Raw genomic sequence first — 21032 nt, 5'->3', positions numbered from 1 at the left:
CCAGCCACCTGCCGCCTCTGCTCTCAGCTAAAAGCCATAAAGGAGGGCCCATGCGGGCTGAGGGCGTGCTGGGAGCGGGGCATTACTCCAAGGTAAAGGTAGGGAGGAGGATTACAAGAAAAAACCGAAGGCTATTTATATGCCACGATAGGGCACTTACCTTCCAGAATCCAATATAACATTTCTATTGTATTAATAGCATATAGTATACCTATTACACTAATAGTATATTATTACAATACTTCTATTATAGTCATCTCTTTGAGAGAACACCCAGGACCTGACCACCAAGGTACTCTTAACAGAGAAACTCAACAACCTGTTACATGGATCGGGGAACATTCACTCGTACCAGACCCAGGGTTTCTACATCTCGATGAAGGGCCCACCCCCTCAGCAAGGCAGGGGAGGCTGCAGGAACATTCACACCCACCCCTGCTGCCTCTCAGGCCACTGCTGCCCTGCATTTATGCTTCCCCCAGTCCTCCTTCCTATGGGAGGAAAGCTAAGACAGGCCACAAAGACCCACGCGGCCAGAGTGGTGGTTTCCTTAAACCACAGGAAAGGAGCTCCTTAATCACATGTAAGCAAGTCAATGATCTATTCAAGGCCACCTGGGGATGCAGTGGCAGAGAGCAGAGCAGAAAGGTTTCTCCACCCCAGAGTACAGGCCAAAGGTCAGGGTTAGAAACAAAAAGGAGGATTATGGTGTTCAGCCTCGTCCCACGTGGAAAGCTGGACTTTGGAATCCTTACACAAACCATGGAGCTCAAAACAACACAGGGAAGCTGCGGCAATCTCTTAAAAAAAAAAAAGCACATGATAAACTCAAGTAACTAACCTTCCACCAGGCATCACCAATCCTCTCAGCAGAGAGAAAGGGCAGCCCCAGGATCCCTGCGTGTGGTTCACATCAGAGAACTTATTTCAGGCATGAAAGGTACTCTTTTGCACCATTCCTGGTTGCTGTTGCGTGTGTGCGTGTGCGTGTGCGTGTGTGTGTGTGTGTGTGTGTGTGTGTGAGATAAGTATTCAAAATGTCCACACTGAAGGTGTGCCCATCCTGTATACATTTCCTATTGTTTCAATGACAGAGGCAACCTGATCACTGTTTAGTTTAAATCAATACCACCTCCCTCAGAACAATTCTCCATAAAGATGAATTAATATAATCTGCATCCTGTGCACAGCACAGTCCTGTGTACTAGTAAATAGGAGCTCTCCTTATTCATGATAACAGATGGCATTTGAAGGCGACCATGAACCAGGCACACGGTACACATTACACACTCTCAAAGCCTCTTCCCTGCAATGCCACACAGGTGCCCCATCAAGTCCAATTTACAGGCAAGAACACTGAGGCACACAGAGGTTAAAACATCTTGCCAAAGGTCACACTGGGGGAAAAAAAAGAAAACAGCACGGACTATGATTTAATCCAAATCAAAGGCTCTTGACCAGCATGCTATGCAACTTCTCAACTCTAACAACGGGGCAGCATTTGCACCAGAATCATTTCCTCTCTTTTCCATTTCCTGCTGCAATGATTTCTGTCGTCGTCTGGATGGGGAACAAAGCTGGGTAGGGAAGCCGTGTATCTATGCGTGTACCCACCACCATCTTCACAGCCTCCCTCGTGATGGGTTCAGCCCTAGGTGCTAACCAGCAGGTCCTGGGGGTAACACACCCTTCAGTGGCAAAGCTACTGGAATCTAGAACCTGCACAGCTGCCCTTCCCTGTGGCCTCCTCACTCCAGGCAAATAATCCCCCAGCGGGCGGGGCCCCATTAGCAGGAGCAGCACAGAGAAGGGACTGAGGCTGCATTCCAGGAGAGTAAGCGCTTGGTTTTGAGCCTCAAAGTGCAGGAAGCCTCTCCGTATAGCCTCAATTCTTACAGGGTAAGAATATAGCAGAAAGGAGGCTGGAGCAGCCAGTCTTGGCCCCTGTGAAGCAGAAGGAAGCCTGGAGTCAGGAAGGGGAGGCCAGGCAGCTGGACTGAGTGCAAAGGGTGAAGTCCGGCTGCCTAGGCCAGGGGCTAAGTGCAAGGCCAGCTCAGCGCAGTGGACTGCAACAGCTTTTAGTCCAGAGAAGAGGAGCAGGGTGGGGAGGGGCAAGGACACAGCAGAATATCTTTCTATGGTGCGTGCGCGCGCACACACACACACACACACACACACACACACACACACAGCACGTGACTAGCTCCAGGAATGTGAAATAGCATTTCAAGCCAAATTTATACTAAACACAGTCAAAGAAAACCAGAGTTTCTGAAGCTGAATCACACCCTGAAGAAAACAAAACTGGATGGGCTGAAGCAACAGTCAAGATATGGAAGCAACCTAAGTGTCCACCAACAGTTGACTGGATAAAGAAGACGTGACCATATGGTCTTTATTCTTCGGTCCGTTAGTGTGATTGACTGAGTTCCGGATATTGAAAACTCCACGTATCCCTGGGATACCATGATCAAGTGGGATTTATCCCAGGGATACAAGGATTTTTCAATATCCGGAACTCAATCAATCACACTAACACTGAAAAATAAAAACCATATGGTCAGCTCAACAGATGCAGAAAAAGTTTTTGATAAAACTCAACATCCATTTATGATAAAATAATAATCTCCAGAAAGTGGGCACAAAGGGAACATACCTCAACATAATAAAGGTCATATATGACAAGCCCACAGCTAACATCATATTCAATGGTGAAAAGCTGAAAGCATTCCTCTAAGATCAGGAACAAGACAAGGATGCCCACTCTCGCCACTTTAATTCAATATAGTTTTGAAGTCCTAGCCATAGCAATCAAAGAAGATAAAGAAATAAAATAAATCTAAACTGGAAGAAAAGTAGAACTGTCACCGTTTGCAAATGACATGATACTACATGTACAAAATCATAAAGATGCTACCAGAAAACTACTAGAGCTCAGCAGGGAATTCAGCAGGGAATTAAAGGTGCTGGACACAAAAGTAATATACAGAAATCTGTTACATTTCTATGCACTAACAATGGAATATCAGAAAGAGAAATTAAGGAAATAATCCCATTTACCATCACATCATAAAGAATAAAATACCTAGGAATAAATCTACCTAAGGAGATAAAAGAAAGAAAGAAAAAAAAAAAAAGGAGGTAAAAGACCTGTACTCTGAAAACTGTAGACACTGATGAAAGAAACTGAAGATGACACAAGCAGGTGGAAAGATACACCATGTTCTTGGGTTGGAAGAATCAATACTGTTAAAATGACCATACTACCCAAGGCAATCTACATATTCAATGCAATCTCTATTAAGTTACCAATGGCATTTTTTACAGAACTAGAACAAAAAATTTTTTCAAATTTGTATGGAAACACGAAAGACCCTGACTAGCCAAAACAACCCTGAGAAAGAAAAAGAGCTGGAAGAATCATGCTCCCTGACTTCAGGCTGTACTACAAGCTACAGTAATCAAAATAGTGTGGTACTGGCACAAAAACAGAAACACAGATCAATGGAACAGGACAAAAGTCCAGAAATAAACCCACACACTTATGGTCAATTAATCTATGACAACAGAGGCAGGAATATGCAATGGAGAAAAGCCAGTCTCTTCAGTAAGTGGTGCTGGGAAAACCGGACAGCGACATGTCAAGAATGAAAACCGAACATTCTCTAACATCATACACAAAAATAAACTCGAAATGGATTGAAGTCCTAAGGTAAGACTGGATACTATAAAGTGCTAGAGGAAAACATAGGCAGAACACCCTCTGACATAAATCACAGCAACATTTTTTTGGATCCAACTCCTAGAGTAACGGAAATGAAAAACAAAAATAAACAAATAGAACCTAGCTAAACTTAAAAGCTTTTGCATAGCAAAGGAAACCATAAACAAAAAGAAAGTATTTTTTGTTTGGAGAAAACATTTCACAAGTGATGCGACTGACAAGGGGTTAATTTCCAAAATATACAAACAGCTCATACAGCTTCATAAACAAACAAACAAACAAACAAAACAAAATGAACAAAGCAATAAAAAAAATGGGCAGAAGACCTAATTAGACATTTCTCCTAAAAAGACATACAGATGGCTAATGGGCACGTGAAAAGATGCTCAATATTGTTAATTATTAAGCAAAATGCAAATCAAAACTACAATAAGGTATCACCTCACATCAGTCAGAATGACCATTATTAAAACTCTACAAATAACAAATGCTGGATAGGGTGTGGAGAAAAAGGAACCCTCCTACACTGTTGGTGGGAATGTAAATTGGTTCAGTCACTATGCAGAACAAGTATGGAGATTCCTTAAAAAACTAAAAATAGAGTTACCATATGATCCAGCAATCCCACTCTTGGGCATATATCCAGAGAAAACTCTAATTTGAAAAGATACATGTACCCCAGTGTTCACAGCAGCACTATTTACAATAGCCAAGACATGGAAACAACCTAAATGTCCATTAACAGATGAATGGATAAAGAAGATGTGGTTATAGTTGAACATTATTCATCTATAAAAAAGAATAAAATAATGCCATTTGCAGGAACATGGATGGACCTAGAGATTATTATATAAAGTGACATTAAGTCATACAGAGAAAGACAAATATCATATGATATCACTTATGTGTGGAATCTAAAAATAAGATACAAATGAATTTATTACTGAAGAGAAATAGACTCACAGAGGAAACAAAATTATGGTTACCGAAGGGGAAACTGGGAAGCGGGGTAGACCAGTAGCACTTGCAGCATGGCTGACCATAAATTAGGAGTTTGGGATTAACATATACACATCACTATATATAAAAGGTAAAACAACAAGGACCTATTGTATAGCACAGGGAACTATATTCAGTATCTTGTAATAACCTAATGGAAAAGAATCTATATATATATATAAAACTGAATCAATTTGCTGTACACCTGAAACTAACACAACATTGTTAATTAACTATACTTCAATAAAAATTTTTTTTAAAGCTTAAAGCCTCTGGAATCAGACCCCAGTTCACATCCTGCAGTAGTAGGAACAGAAGCTACCCTGTGAACGTGGTGAGGCCATAGTCAGCGATGGCACACCGTGTGGGCTCAGCATGCAGTGGCTGCCAACACCACGCCTGGCATTTCCATCCCCAGACCAAGAGTGAATTTCAGTTCCTCAGAGGCAACAAGGCTACCTAAGCCTTGGGATTCTCAAGTACCGATTATCTGAACAAATGAAATTTTGCATCTGTCAACAGCGGAACACTTTAAAGAACAGAAATGTTCCTTTGGTTGGCAGCCATGGCCAAAACTTTGACACTTCAAACACATCACAAGAGTAGAAACAGTCGCATTAAAACAAAAATGTTTCATTATATTTTTTTCCCCCAGACAAATGAACTGTAAGCTTTCTTTGCATTCTTTTCAGTTTTTTTTTGTTTGTTTGGTTGGTTGGTTTTTTTAGTATCTGATACCATGGCCATTACAAATCTCTAAAAAGTCTTTGTTGAGCATCAGAATGAGACAGCTGGGATACTGGCATGAGGAAATGTTCAATCTTGCCATTTTGCAAAAGGAATTCATATTCATAATTAATGATGCTTTTGTCTATGCCAGAAAGAAAATCTAGAGGCTCAACTATGCTTAAGTAAATTCTACTCAAGCCAACTGCATGCGATTTTATAAATTACAGAGCAATAGAAAATAGATTTTGTGACTTGTGAGCATAAAGGATGAACAAGGCAGCCATATCTCAAGGAAGAGATGGGGTAAAAATGTTGATTTCTGAAAAGATGGTTCCATTTTCTTTCTCCTCCATAAGAAACAGTAAACAAAAATATTAACATCCTAAGATGTTATGTCACTACTTGTATTTGAAAGATTCAATACCTCTTTGTTCCCAAGTGTGCCCCACATACACCACCAGGTACAAAACCAAGACCACCATTATCAGCCCAAAATGTCAACTAACAATAACCAAGATGGGCAGATAAACTACTCAACAAACTGATGCTCAACAAACTGGCTCTGGTTTAAGAGGCATTTCTATGGAGCTATCAGTTGAGAAAGTAGAAAACCCTTAAAAAAAATACTAGTGAACCATTTCAAAGAAATTATTTTAAAGATACCTTTTCCTATTACATAGCGGTTGAAGAGATTGTACAAAGACAAATCAGTGTTCAAGTAAAAGGTCATTTCAGTCATTCAAAGTTTATTTAGTAATAACTATGTTAGAGGCTAAGGGAATAATGATGAGTAAAACACAAAACACTGCCAGGGTGTTGCCAGAGGCTGGGGACAGACCAGGTGGAGTTGGGGGAGAGGGAAGGGGGAGTTAACTGTTCAGTGGGTATGGGTTTTTATCTTTTCATGGTAAAATATACCTAACATAATATTTACCATTATAACCATTTTTGAATTAAGATTTTATTTTTTTTAAAGCAGTTTAAGGTTCACAGGAAAATTGAGAGGGAAATACAGAGATTTCCCACATACTCTCTTTTCCCCCCAAAAGCACAGTCTCCCCGTGTCAACACCTCCCACCAGAGTGGTACATTTATTACAGCTGATAAATTCTATACAGATATATCATTATCACCAGAAGTCCACAGATTTCTGCATTAGTGGTCACTCTTGGTGCTTTATATTCTATGGGTTTGGACAAATATACAAGGACGTGTATCCACATTATGGTCTCACACAAGCGTATTTTCACTGCCCTAAAAATCCTCTGTGCACTATAACCATTTTTAAGGGTATAGAGTTCAGTGGCATTCAAGCCCATTCACACTGTTGTACAACCATCACCCTACCGACCTCCAGAACTCTTTCATCATCCTGGGTCCAGGGCTTAATTCGGGGTGATGAAAGGGCTTCGGAAACAGACAGAGTGGTTGCACAGCAGTGGGGATGTACTAAATGCCACTGAATCATTCACCTTCAAATGGTTAATCTTGTGTTATGTGAATTTCCCTTCGATTTGGGGGAGGTGGGGAAGAAAAAGAACAGTGCCAGGCACATCACCACGGTTACTATTTGTTAATAAATGAACGAGTCCTCACCTCGAGGAAGCTGACGGATTGGTAAGGGAACAGTGACAGGGCAGGAGGAGTCCAGGTTCCGGGCTTGGAGCAAAGCAGGGCAGCTCTTAACCCCTTTGAGGACGGAGAAAAGGGTTCCCAGAGGATGGACTGCTTGAGAGAAACCTTAAAGGATCAGCCAGAGTGTGTGGGGGAGGCGAGGGAGAGGAACTTTCCACACAGGGGAAGGTGACAGATTCCATATCCCTGGGCATGGGGGAGACAACGAAAACACTCAAAATTCATTTAATAAACTGGTAACTGTGTCAAGTGATGGAGCTATTAACTCACTTAACTATAGACATCATTTCCCAATGTGTCATACATATATTTAGTTATCACACTGAACAACTTGAAACAAATCTCACTGTACAACCCTAAATATACACTGTTTTCATTTGTCAATCATACCTCAGTAAAACAGGAAAAACTTTTACATAAAACATATTATTAAAATCAAAATTCATTCACGTTCCCAATACCCCAAAATCTAATAAGCAGTATAATAAAATAATTATCATATGTAATATTTATAATGTAAATATTTATTGATAATAATTATAAGCAAGATAATAAACTATAAGAGTAATAAAACAGTAACAGGGGAATTTGTAAAAGTCAAAAGAAGCCTTTTGGGAGGGAAATCAGTGATCTCAGTGGATCTAGAGGAGGGGAAAAGCTGGGGACGGAGAGGTGGGAGGGGACAGGCAAGCAAATCAGAAAGGGAATCAGAAATGAGTGCTGGGGTAAAACAGGTAACAAGGACCTGCTGTACAGCACAGGGAACTACATTCAATATCTTGTAATAACCTGTAATGGAAAAGAATATACATGTATGTAAACTGAATCACTATGCTGTACACAAGAAACACAACACTGTAAACCAACTATATTTCAATTTAAAAAAAAAAGCAGTGCTAGTGTCCAGAAGTGACGGGGGACTCACACTGTTGTTGCACAACCATCACCACTACCACCTCCAGAACTCTTTCATTATCCTGGGCCCGGGGTCTAATTCGGGGTGATGAAAGTGCCTTGGAAGCAGATGAGGGTGGTTATGTGAGCAGAGAACCCGGGAGGGACAGAGGAACGGGTAATCTCGCATCGCAGCTGTTTGGGGTTTTCACAGCCATGATCTCATTGAGCTCCACGGTCACCCTGACAAGCAGGGATGCAGACTCAACTGTCATGTCATGGGTGACAAAACCGAAGTGCGTCCGCTGGGACTGACCCACCAAGGCCACGCGGCTGTGCCAGGGCAGCATGGGCCTGCAGCCAGCCTCCTGACCCAGGCTCAGCCTCTTCAAGCGGGAGGGCAGCTCAGCTAGAACAAAAACTCCAACATTCTGATCAACTCCATCACTGTTCTTATTCAAGTGAATCTTTTGGGGAAAAAAAATAAAACCTATGTATTTCTACCGTGGGAAATGACTTTCTAGTAAAAAAAAGGGAGCAGTCCTTTTTGGTAAGATGTGGACTCTTTGCAAAGTTTTACACACATATCAACATGGTGGTCATTTCCTGAGTGAAACAATGCACGCACCGTCGGATTTCTAACACTGTAACTTAGGAAGCTGTTCACAGCTGCCTCAAGAAAAGGCAGAGCCACAGGTCCATTAAACTGCCACAGAAAAACACCTAAAAGGTGGAGCTCAGTGGTTCTCCATGGGGCCACTTTGCATCCCCCGCCCCGGGGACATTTGGCAACAGTTAGAAACAGTTTGGGTTTTAACTATTCAGGGTTAGAGACCAGTACGCTGCTAAACAGCCTACAATGCACAGGACAGCTCCTCACAGCAAAGAATCATCTAGTCCAAAATATCTCTAGTGAGGAAATTGAGAAACCCTGGTCTAAATTCCCAGGCAATTCTGTCTAAGCAACTGATCACGGAGCCGGGGAGCAAGCGGGGTTGAAGGGCCCTGCACAGCGGATACACATACTCCCGGCTCTGCTGCTTCAAAGCTGTGTGACATTTTAACCAAGGCTCTTCAAGTCACCAACCGGTTTCTCTTGTTTACCAAATGGGATTCCTACCTCCTTCCTCAGTGCCATCAAGCAGCGGAAGGGGCAGCTGAGGTCCTCAGCAGGTTGAGGGCCCTCAGGAGACCCTCAAGGCCGAGGCTGATCTAAGATCTCCGCCGCTTGCGACAGGCAGAGAAGCTCCAAGGTACTTCACTGTTTCCGAATAACACACACTTCTAGCATTTGCTTTATACAAACACATTTGGAAAAACAAACACCAGAGCACAAAGGCACTCATCTAACAAGGTTGGAGGCAATTTTATTATCCTTCAATCTCATGAAACAAGAGTCGGCTGATGGGCAGGGGAACCTGGTGCTGGGGGTTGCCACGTCTCCCACATAGACCTGTTGTAAGTCCACCTGTGGCTGGTGACCAAAAGGACCACCACCACCCTGGGGGGCCAGTGGGTATGTTTACCTGGCCCATTTCCAGAACAAGCAACATATCTTGCACTTGGCTTTCAATCATATTATCCAAATGAAGTACCACTCTCACAATCAGCATTGCCTTTGAACAAGCACAGATGGCACCCACGTGCTTAAATGGCAGATCGAGGGCTACAATTCGGGCGAGCTCTCCAGGCTCTCCGATCTCGTTCTCGGGTGGGTTCTGAGAAAGAGAGGGCAGTAAACGGAGGATGGCGGACACACACCATCAGCCGGTCTTTTGTCAGCTGCCGAGCCGTTGGGACAAACTAAACGGGCTCAATCAGAGTCAGTGGTAATAAAGCTCCTGTGGGCCCTGAACGCCCGTCATCCCCAAAGAGAAGCCTGTGGGGTCAGCAGCACAGGAAGAAGGTTTCATCTTCACTATCTCCTCCACAATTCCTTTGTATTTTTATCAGGTATCTAGGACCACCCTTAGGGAACTGCACTGCTCCATTACTGACAATCACATTAAAACGGTACATTTTAAAGATCTCTCCCTGCCTTCGCTGAAACCGTATTTTCTCTTTATTCATAATCACTCGGCTTTCTCCCCCTCTCCTAATTTCACAGGGGGTGAGGGGAAGAAGCAGCATTGTAGCGAGCTGTGAAATGCACTCAAATGCATCTCTAAAGGAAAGCACCACCCAGCGGCTCCGATATTGGTTTCCATGGTAACCAGGGTCCCTGGGCCCTAGCACTCACAGCAGGAAATGCTGCAGATTTCCACAGCAGTATCTTTTACTAGACCTAAGATGTCCCATGGCAATTTTAAACATCTGGGAATCAAAAAAAAAAAAAACAAACAAACAAACTCTGTGTGTGTGTGTCTCTACCCACATGCAGATATTATTCACAAAACTAAGACAATGTGGATGAAAGAAGCCTAATTGTTCTTATAACTATGCTTGTGTCAAACATACCAAATGATTAAAATATCAGCAAAACAACCTGTCTCTCTCTCTCTCTCACACACACGCACACATACACAGAGGTCTAAAAGAAAACGAAACCATCTTCCACAGAAAAAGAACGTACCATAACAGCAGTGGAAGACTGCTTTGGAAAACCAGACACCCAAGGACTCTGTATAAACAAACAAGCCAACAAAAATCCTGACTAACAATCATCAACTGAAAACCCGGAACACAGCTTTTTCCCCATAGCTCGTATTCTTTTCTACTTGAATGCTGTCACCCTTAAAGCAGAGGCAAAGTGAACAACCGGTTGGCCAGGCAGCTTTCAGGGGGAATCACAGGACAGAAAGCCCCACCCTAGGCTCCTCACTGTCCCCCACTGTGAGCTGAGTGGCCTCGTGCAAGTGACTTCACCTTACAGAGACTCAGTTTGCCCTGTAAAATGAAAACGCTGTACTAGGTACTAGATGGTCTATAAGAGAAAAACTCTCTACCGCCTAAAAATGAAAGACCGGAGCATTATGCTAAACAAGACAAAACGAAGCAACACACCTCCAGGTGATTTTCACGTCAGGCCACAGCTATGTTACCAAATGCAATGGATAAAAATCAAGTTTCTTTAAAATGTACTGAGAGAATTCACTGCCAAATTCTTGGTGATGGAAGACCTTTTGAATATTCTTTACTTTCCCTCTTCTCTGAGCCAGTTCCCAATACCACGGTTTTCCCACCGCAGAGCACACGTGCACAGCCAAAGTGGAAATTTCAGTTCAAAGTAGTTTTCACATTTCATGCATGTTCTCAGGCTGGGGCTTTATCAGAGCAGAAAGGAGGCAGCTAAACAATCAGGCAGAATAGACTTAGAGCCTAGAAAAATACTAGTTTGACAATTTCAAGTGTCTTCAAGTTCACGTTTACACTCCACACGGTTATTTTTATCCGAGCCGGGCAGAACCAACCAAGTTCACAACTCTATGGCAAATGATCTTCCACAAGCAAGCACTGTTAAAAAGAAAAAAAAAAAATTGCCTCATCTGGATGAATGCAAATAATTGCACTTTTTCATGAATGCTAATTTGTATTTTACCAAAAGTGACTATGGTGTGTTTGCGTGTGTGTGGCAGCAGGACGGGGTGGAGGGGTATATTAGTTATTTTAAGCCAAAACAAAAAGCAAGGTGAAAGAGCTAGGATGGGGAGGAAGGTGGGAAGGAGACGGTGGGAGAGCCCCCCCTTGCTTGTGTACAAAACGCAGACAGCCCTGCAAGCAAGCAGCTGGAAGGACGGAGCTGCTGAGTAAACCCATTCATTATGTAAATTGCCTAACGACACAAATAACCGTGCTGCACACAGAGCGACCCAGTCACCCAGAAAAACACGCATCCCCTCCACACTCGGACCTTCCTCCCCACCGCCGCCGCTACCACTGTCACCGCGTAATTCACCAGCATTTATGAAGGCTGCCGAGGATATTCAGAACAGCACTCATCATAATTCAAGCATCACCATGGAAAATAAGGGAAAAGGGGGAAACACTATCGACTTGAGTGGGAGCAAATGCTCCTCTTGGTTGGTGGGAGGACAAGCCTTAATGGGACAAACGTGCTGGAGTGTGGGATTCTTACATCCTAGCTCTCCCTGGTGCAGGATTTTAGGATTCTGGTGACATCCTCCTCAGGACACCCAGGATATGCTTCCGTAAAGGTGACACTCAAGTTAGTGCCTTTCAAGCTAACGTTCAACAACCACTCAAGTGTCATTTCAGGAAGATGCAGTGAAAAGCCAAACACCACACAGGCAGGACACTGGCTAGCCAGGAGGAAACACCCCTTCTCTGGCAACTGTTGCTACCCAACCAAAGAACAGCAGTAACAGACCACTTGTAGAGGGGGAACGGCGCTGTTGTCAGGGATCAGTTTTAACATCAAGAAAAGATCAATGGGATTGGAAAGGAGGGATTTTCATTCCAGCACCAGTGATACTCGATTCATGATTCCAAACCTGGAATACACAAATCTGCCCATCAAATTAATGGAATATATACACCCCTAAATTTGCCCATCAAATTAATGGAATATGTGTACGTTCCTAATTCCTTTAACCCAAAAAAGAAAGGGAAAAAACAGAAAAGATTTTTTAAATTTTGAAATAAAAATACTCAACAAACATATGAATTTCTTTATTATTTCTAGTCTTTACCTATACCGTGATTTGTAAAAAAAAAAAAAAAGAAAAATGTTTAAAATACACATGCCACCCTAGTGTGCTAGACAACACCAAGTCTGAGTTTCCTATCAAGCAAACCAAAAAGTAATCGCGTTTTTAAAAATGGAAAATGGTAAGACAAAGTTCACACTCACAGGACCATTTTTTAGAAGTTGTATTATCCTAACCACAATATGTAGGATTAAGAACATTGTGCTAATGCGTGAAAAGTACTCAAGGTCTATCAGAGTAGAAAAACACCAAAATAATGAAACCCAAAGCAGAATGCACATTTATGAGCTCATTTAAAAAGGCATTTTTTAATGTCACCCGTTACTAGGTCAATGATAGCTCCAAAAATCTCTGCAGAGGAGATGGAGATTTTATATCTTGAAGTATATTTACATAATAGGCATAGAGTTTTTAGCTAGGTTACATATCATTAGAAATAGCAATAATTTACTAAAATCTTGTTTTCATACTTCACGTAAGACTGAGACTACCTAGGTGTTCAACATAAAAATAGATGTTCATACTTACACAGATACCATTCAAATTTGGGAGTGGCTTGAGGGGCTGAAGGAAGTTGCTAAGTCTACCCTAAAGCTATCCCAGGTTTTGGTCCCACCACCGCCCTCAGCAAAGTTGTAAATACATCAGAGATGAGCTATGCATAGAAACCAGTTGTCCTGGAACAGAGGATTTGTCTGTCATTTTAGGTGAGAATCTTCTAAGACCAAGTCCAACACTTCAACTCTTTCAGCTAACAACATACATACCTACCTACATGCATATATATAAAACGTTACATACACACAGGTTGTTATATACGTTATTACAGATATTGGTTGTGTGTGTGTACAGACACATATGCACGCATCTTCATTGAAAGGATTACAGCTATCGAGCCCAATTAACAAAAGGCTATTTGACACAACCGAGCATTAAAGTCGTTCTTTGCATTCATCATGGTTAAGAATATTTACAAATGGTGAATACATCCCAGTGAGGAGGTTAAGCCATTCTCAGACGTCTCTGAGCCCATTTATTGTTCAACACTAGGTGAATTTTTGACAAGTCTACATAGCCCAGTAATGTGGATTCACTTGGCCAATTTATTTCAAATAAAGGAGATAAACCAACAGCAATCACCATCTGCAGGTTCATGAAAATTCCTTAAATGTAGCTTGAAGGGGCCAACAAGCAAAAGGCTGACCTGTCCTAAAGCTAGACTTCATCACAAAACAGTTTTCTCAAGCTTGTCCCCGTTCCTGTTTCCATAAGGAGCCTTTCTGGACACTTTTTTTTTTCCTAATCGCCTCCCTCCTCAGAAAATGTTAATTCCACAGATGGATGTGTGTCCAGATATGTACTGTGTGCGTATCTGTGCCTGATACGTAAAAAGAGTAAGATCCCTTCCCTCCTCAAGAACCAATTTTCACCCCCTCTGGAACCATATCTTCTCCATTGAGAATGCATGCAACAGACAAACTGCAAAAAGAAAGGGGAAGCATTTACTGTTGGGAATTATTATTATTCACATGTACCTAACACCTCGCCCCCTACCCCATCCGCAACATGCCTGTCTAAACCCCTGTCCCACCCACTGGCCAAATGCCTCACAAAAACCATCTCTTTGCATTCCCAGAGCCCTAGGTACATAGTAAGCCCTCAAAAAGCCTTCTGATATAAAACAGAATAAATCAGATGATTCATAAAATAACACATTTACCATAAGCAGAACAAGCCTTTCTTTGTAGGAACTCTTATACTCCTTAAACCCATGCTGTGCCATGCGGTAGCCACTAGGAATACATGGCTGTTTAAATTAAAATTGAAGTTCATTAAAATTTAAGAATTAGAAATTCAGTTCCTCAGTTAGACTAGCCCCACGTCAAGCGCTCAGTAACCACAGGTGCTCGTGGCTACCATAGTGGACAGAGAAAATGCAGGACATTTCCATCATCACAGAAAATTCTGTCCCAGTCTAAAAGCTCCATAAAGCCAGGACTGCACTGGGTTCACTCACCACCAAGGTACACACAGGACGTTTCATGTCCTGGCAAAAACAACACAGTTCAAAGGAAACAAACAAAAAGGAACATGGGAGGAAAGGTAGCTTTGTCCCAGCCCAGCCAATTTCCCACGTTAACCAACTACAAATACACCTATTTTTCGTAGCTTTGTTCTTACTCGCTCCCCACACCCACCTACAATACAGCAATGTGGATTCTCAAAATGTCACTACCAGCAGGGTAAAATTGGCTTTGGGCATCCTCAGAATAACTCATGTGAATCAAAATTAAGAGGTCAAGTTCAAAATCTCGAATATGAAAGGCAGCATAGAGTTTCTAGGACATTGTCAATACAGCATGCCTAGATTCATGTTTAAAAATATTAGAGAATCCAGTTGCTGGTCCAGCCACTCTTCAAGTAAGCTGTGAAGGGCTTCACTTTATCCATTTTTACTTAACAAATCAGCAGTTTCCTGGGCATCTATGATGTGCCGAGGCTCCAGGAAATCACAGCTAAGGTGCCCCCATGACAACCATACACAGGCTCTAAGTAAAAATCACTGCCAGCCAGTTTTCCACAAAACTTGGAGGCTCCAGATGCTTTCCTTTTGCCCCCATTATCTATAAAGCCTCAGTTGGAAGAAGAGGACCATCAGAAAAATTAATACACTGTCCTTGAATCTCAAAACAATAAGCGTGGCTCCTAAAGAAAAATTACAACTGAGCTTGTTTCTCAAACACTCGTGGTTCTCTCCTCCTGTAAGAATGGTAAGAACAATAACCAAAACTAACTAAGGACCCTGAATTGGTCTATCCGAGTACAAAACCAGTTTATTGACTTACGGACCCATCTATAGATTAGCAGGTGGCAGTTGCATGCCATTTTATTTTTAATTGAATGAATGAACATGTCCATGTTTCTTTAAGGTCATCCTCAAAGAATAAGCAGTTCCAGGCCTACAAGAAAGGTTTTTTTAATAACCTTTTTCAAATAATTTTTTTTTTCCGGTATGTGGTTAAGTAGCTTCCTAGGTAGAAATCAGACTAATTACATGAGAGAGTTCAGGACTTGAACACCAAAGTTAATCCAGAAGGCAAGGGCCAGTGAAGTCTCAACTAAACAAGCTGGTTAAAATAAAACTTAGGGGCAAACAAGACCAGTCTGGCTGCCTCTTAGAAACTCCTTCCTGGCACCTCCTCCCCTAAAAGGGAAGATGCCTCCCCTCCCCCTGACCCCAGACAAGAGCCTTTCACCCACCTGCCCCCTTCCTGTGACCTCACCATGGATTTGCCGAGCCCTCTGCAGCTACAGTGAAATATGAAGTCACACATTCTAAAGACTCAACCTCAGAGTGGGGTCGACCACGATTTGAATTCTCAACTCCCAAGTGAAATCTGGCCAAAGACCCCATCGCACCAGCCTCCTTTCCCTGGAGACGACAGCCTTATTCACCTAGATCCACCGAAGGCTGTATTCAAACGTTGTCTGCACCCTGCTAAACAGCAGAAACACTAGCATTTGGGTGTCTGGGTTGCTCAGAGAGGAGCTGGGCGCAGGCCCTGTCCTGGAGGTGCCTGAAGCTAGAGGGGAAGATGGTGACAACACAGAGAGGCAAACACGCCAGCAGAGGAACTTGCCTCGGAGGCCTGAGACAGGATTTTCCCTGGGGACAGGGGAGGGGGCGGTGGGGGCAGGAGTGGCACAGGTGACGTGGCTCTCACACTGGCTCTTGGAAGACAAGCCCAAGATCTTCAAAGCACCTAAAGGGGGTGGAGAGGAGGTGGCCTAGGAAGGGCAATCCAGGTCTGGAATGCACACAGGCAAGAAGAAAGGGGTCAGAGGTTTTAAGGGATTCAGGGAGCAATTTTTTGTGGGTGGAACTGCCGGCACAGGCGGAGATGTCACTGGACAGGTGGGGTGACAGCAAGATGGCAAAAGGCCTTACTCTCCAGGAGAACTTGAAAAATCTGGGATTCCCAAGCCCCACCCAATTATTCTGATACCAGAGGCATAAGGACCCTGAAATCTGTCCTTTAAAACAAGCTTCCTGGGTGATTAGGATCCACACAGCCGGATGAGGAAAGCACGGCTTTTAACAAACTCCGTGTCAAAAACGTAACATGTTTTTAAGAACCGAGACTGCTGCATTCAGTGTAAGCCGTAGAGATTTCCTTCATCAGTGCACAGGACCCTGGCAATCCAGGCTCAGTGATTAAAGTACACCTCTGACCTTCTGGACCCGACAGCTGGTCTACAAGTTCCAGCTTCTAGCTGCCCTCCTCGAGCACATGCTGCGGGTCTCTCCTAACCCTGTTTCTCCCCTAACCTTCACCCTCCGTTGTCCTCTGCTTCACTCTGCTTCCTTCCACTCCCTCTGTCTCCAGGGCAAAAGCTGGAAACACTAAATGGAATATAGAAAAGAAAATTTAGACTGCTTGACTTCATTAGTATTTTATGCATTTAACAGGGCCAAAAGGAGATCTTAAATTGACTACTGGAGCCAAAAGAGGTAACTTGCAACCATCTAGGACCCTACGTTCTGGGAAAGCCCCTTTTAACAAGTGGGGTAATTTAAGCCCAGAGAAGTGAAATAAAGTGACTCAGGGTCACAGAGCTGGCAGAACAGAAGACAAACCCAGGCATCTCAGCTCCCTGTCTGGTCGTTACTCCAAGGTGCTACATAATTTTTGTTCAGTGCTTTTAGGATCAAGTAACTTTAAAAGCAAATTTAAGTTCATACTAGATCCAGAAGCTCTTTACAAGAGGAATCATAATTTAATGGTTAAAATCTAGACTCTGGGCCAGGCTGCGGTTTCCCCACTTCTAGCCGTGTGACCTTGGTAGGTTTAGGTAAACTCTCCTGGCGCAGATTTCATCATCTAGAATGGAGATCACGAGCACCGAGCATTGACCTCTTAGGGCTGCTGTGAGAACAAAAAGGCCCAATCCATGAAAAGAACGTAAGCCAGAGCACCACCCGCGTTACGTATTCAATAGAGGTGATTACAGCTGGGGATTCATGTCCTTCCTTTTTTCAATCTCCAACTTCTCACTCTGGGTTTGGTGTAACGTCATCTAAACATCCCAGAGATGGCTTTTCAAAACTATAAAGTAATTACAGAGGCACACCGAGGCAGCCAAAAATGAAAGTCACACTGCGCTATGCTCTTCAAAAGCCCTTGCTGACACAAGCAAATGATGCAGTGGCCACGAAGGGCCAGTGCTGACTAAGACGGAGCGTTTCATCAGCTCCACACCCTGCTCTTCCAGTGAAAGGGGGCAAGGCCCTGGTGTGCACAAGGGCGCATGCTCACAGGTGCAGCTACACCCCAGTATGGACCGCCGAGGGTCAAGAAACCTCCCCCATCTTTGTTCCTTTTCTTTTCTCCTTTTTAAAAGTAACGCAGACAAGCACATGCCAGTCAATTCAAACACTTCTCAGCTCCTGTGACAGCCCATGTGCTGGTCCGTTGTGGACACAAAGAAAATGGAGACCCTCCCAAAGCCGGGCACCCTCTGTACACCTAACGCCTAGACATGAATTCTTTGTACCTAATAACACAGAAACAGGTGTACTTCCACACTGAACACCAATTGTATATTCATTTCAGGGTGCAGAAATCCACAAAATATGGCACTGTTTTGTATTATGGTGCTGATTAACTCTTAAATTCCATTACGGTTTAATTATTAACCTAAACATACACATTATAACAGCGACTTATGCCTTTTTGTTAAAAAATAAATTAGAGTTCTAACCTATTTCTACATTCTACTTAATAGGTATAGGACTAAATTGATTTTGCTCTTATAATGACTAGCTTTAGAAGATTTTCCTAAATGAATTCTATTAAGAGCTAGTGCAAAATATTTGCTAAAAAGGACAAAGACTTTTTGGAGCTGTTTCCTTTGGGAAACAATATGGAATGCTAATATTCTGGAAACCAGAGACCTGTTGGCTTGGGATTCTGGATGCTTGCCCCAAAGAGATGCACATAAGTATAACTGCTATTCTTTTATCTTACTTCCAGCAAGAAAGACTCGAAAAATACTACATCTAAAGGCTCTAAGGAAGAGACTGGACTTTCCATCGAGGGAAGATACTGAACTACAAACTGTAATAGTTATATCCTGTAATGACTGTTAAGCCCAAACCCATTTGCTGCTGACAAAAAGCATTCTCTAGATTCATTGTTTCCTTGGAGAAGCATATACCATTCAAAATAGATTACCCATAGATCTCCAAAAGAATGCATACATGGGCATTAACTGCAGCGTAGCTTGTCATAGTAAATAAATGGAGATAATCCATATACCCCTCAATAGAAGACTGATTAAATCGTGTTCCAGACAGTGAAGTTCCATTTAGCTGCGAGAAAGAATGAAGTCAATTGCTAGGTACCAACCTAAAAAGAGAATCGTCAGATACTGTGGAGTAAAACCCCAGGCATAATGTTTCCTATGGACTATCTTTTGAAAAAAATAATCTTATGAATATACCTTATTCCATATATCATTCTATATACTGCTCTGTGACTAGTTTCTCTCCCAGATGTGTGCAAAAAAGTCAACAAATGACAGTACCCCCAATCCCTGCAAGGGGTGCTGGGTACATTTGACTTTATCTACCTTGGGCCATGAATTTTTTTTTGTTTTAACTAAAGAGTATAGTTTACATTTTTCAATTGTTATGTAAAAGTTCACTTAATAAAAATAATTTCAGATGCTTAGTGAACATACAGGATGTGTTTCTCTCTTGTCATCTCCATAAAATATACCTTCTTTGTATCAACCATACATTTGTTTTTTAGGTCTTGTGAGAGTTCTCACACTCCCACACTGAGCAGAAAGTTATTTCCCCCGCCCCCTGCCCACCGCCAGTGCGTATGGATTCTAGACAACTCAAGATGTAAAGTATTCTGGAATTGCTAAAAATGACCTGAAATTCAATGGTTTAAATATATATCAAAGGAGGGATCTGTTCACTGTGATATTACTTGTCTTTTGTTAAATGACCTCCAAACTCCTCTACCTCCACCCAAACCACAGAGAGACTATTCTGTTTTCTTTTCCCACAAATAATTGTTTTTCCTCCCTTGGACCATGAGAACTTGCAGGCCTTCCAGTTTCCCACCAAGAACCACTCTGGGGAGCAGCTTCTGCAAAAACCCAGGTTCCCATTGCAAGAAATTATGGACAGTCAGAGGATGCCTTTCTATTCCATCCTTTAGGTTCCATCCAATAATTAAACATTAAAATATAAACTTGCGAATCCCGGAGCCTCAAAAATGCACCACCAGATACATACGTTCTTTAAAATAGCAGAGCAACTCTATTGAGAAAGATATATTCTGATGGTTGTTCTAGAAAGACATGAATACAACTGACAAGTCTACTTCCACTGCAGTAGAAGCAATTCTGTAAAACAGACCCCATAACACTGACAGCAGTGAACACCGGCATGAATGTACTATTCTTCTTTACACTTGTATATTCTAAAGATTCCATAACACATAGAAACCATGGGAAAAAATTTTTAAAGGGCTTTAAAAAGATACTGTTTAAGACCCATGTCAAGCTGACAAACCAGATGAAGAAGCCAATGCTCTGATGTCTCCGTCACATTCTCCCAGGGAACCTTTTGAAACACTGTTGGCATCTTGGAAATGAGGAGATATATTACCTCTCCTGGGAGAACCTGGACTCCCTGAGCTGAGTTAATTGCTCACTTTTCCCTATTCCCCTAGTATTCTGTTCTACCATGATTATCATAGCAAACATATTATTTCTGCACTGAAATTCTTTATTTGCATGTAGCACCCACCCTCCACTGCCAACTGCAACCTCCTCCAGGACATGGAGAGTAACATACTGATTCATGTGGCCCCATGACAGTGCCTGAAATATTAGCGGTTTTCAAGTTTCCTGAATGAGAAACGCCCTCACTGTAAATTCATTTGAATGTTTAATTAAGCATCTATGGTAAATGGGTATCAACTGAAACCCAGTGGAGGTACATACCCATCATGGGCTTCAGGAAGCGTCACTCTTGCATGATTGGCAGCAATCCCCAACACTGGCCCCCAACACCCACATTTTCCAATGTCACCATGACATGACATGACATGACAATGACAAGAACAGGCACATAGCTATCAGTACACAAGCAGACCCAGAAAAAAGGCAAAAAAGAGGCAGAAGAGATTTCCTATCTGGGAATGAAAAGGGAAGCACCCCTCTCTGAATGAGGGTCTCTATGTTATGAGTCATGTCATATTTTTAACGATGGTGCTGGGGAGAGAGGTATCAATTTTCTTCTCTACACTGTTCATGTGTTATGAATATTCTTTTTATGATTCAATAGTCACTGAAACCATTAC

The 21032-nt window shown here is 42.4% G+C and overlaps 1 protein-coding gene across 11 annotated transcripts in view; it reads right to left on the bottom strand.

The window, feature by feature from the left end:
* Positions 1-21032, bottom strand: part of MTSS1 (MTSS I-BAR domain containing 1) — a 140000-nt gene that overhangs the window by 93598 nt on the left and 25370 nt on the right. The window lies entirely within an intron of this gene.

The sequence above is a fragment of the Camelus ferus genome, chromosome 25, assembly GCF_009834535.1.
Source record: "Camelus ferus isolate YT-003-E chromosome 25, BCGSAC_Cfer_1.0, whole genome shotgun sequence".
NCBI lineage: Eukaryota > Metazoa > Chordata > Mammalia > Artiodactyla > Camelidae > Camelus > Camelus ferus.
The sequence above is the reverse complement of the archived record's forward strand: the minus strand, read 5'-3'. Positions and strand labels throughout refer to the sequence as shown.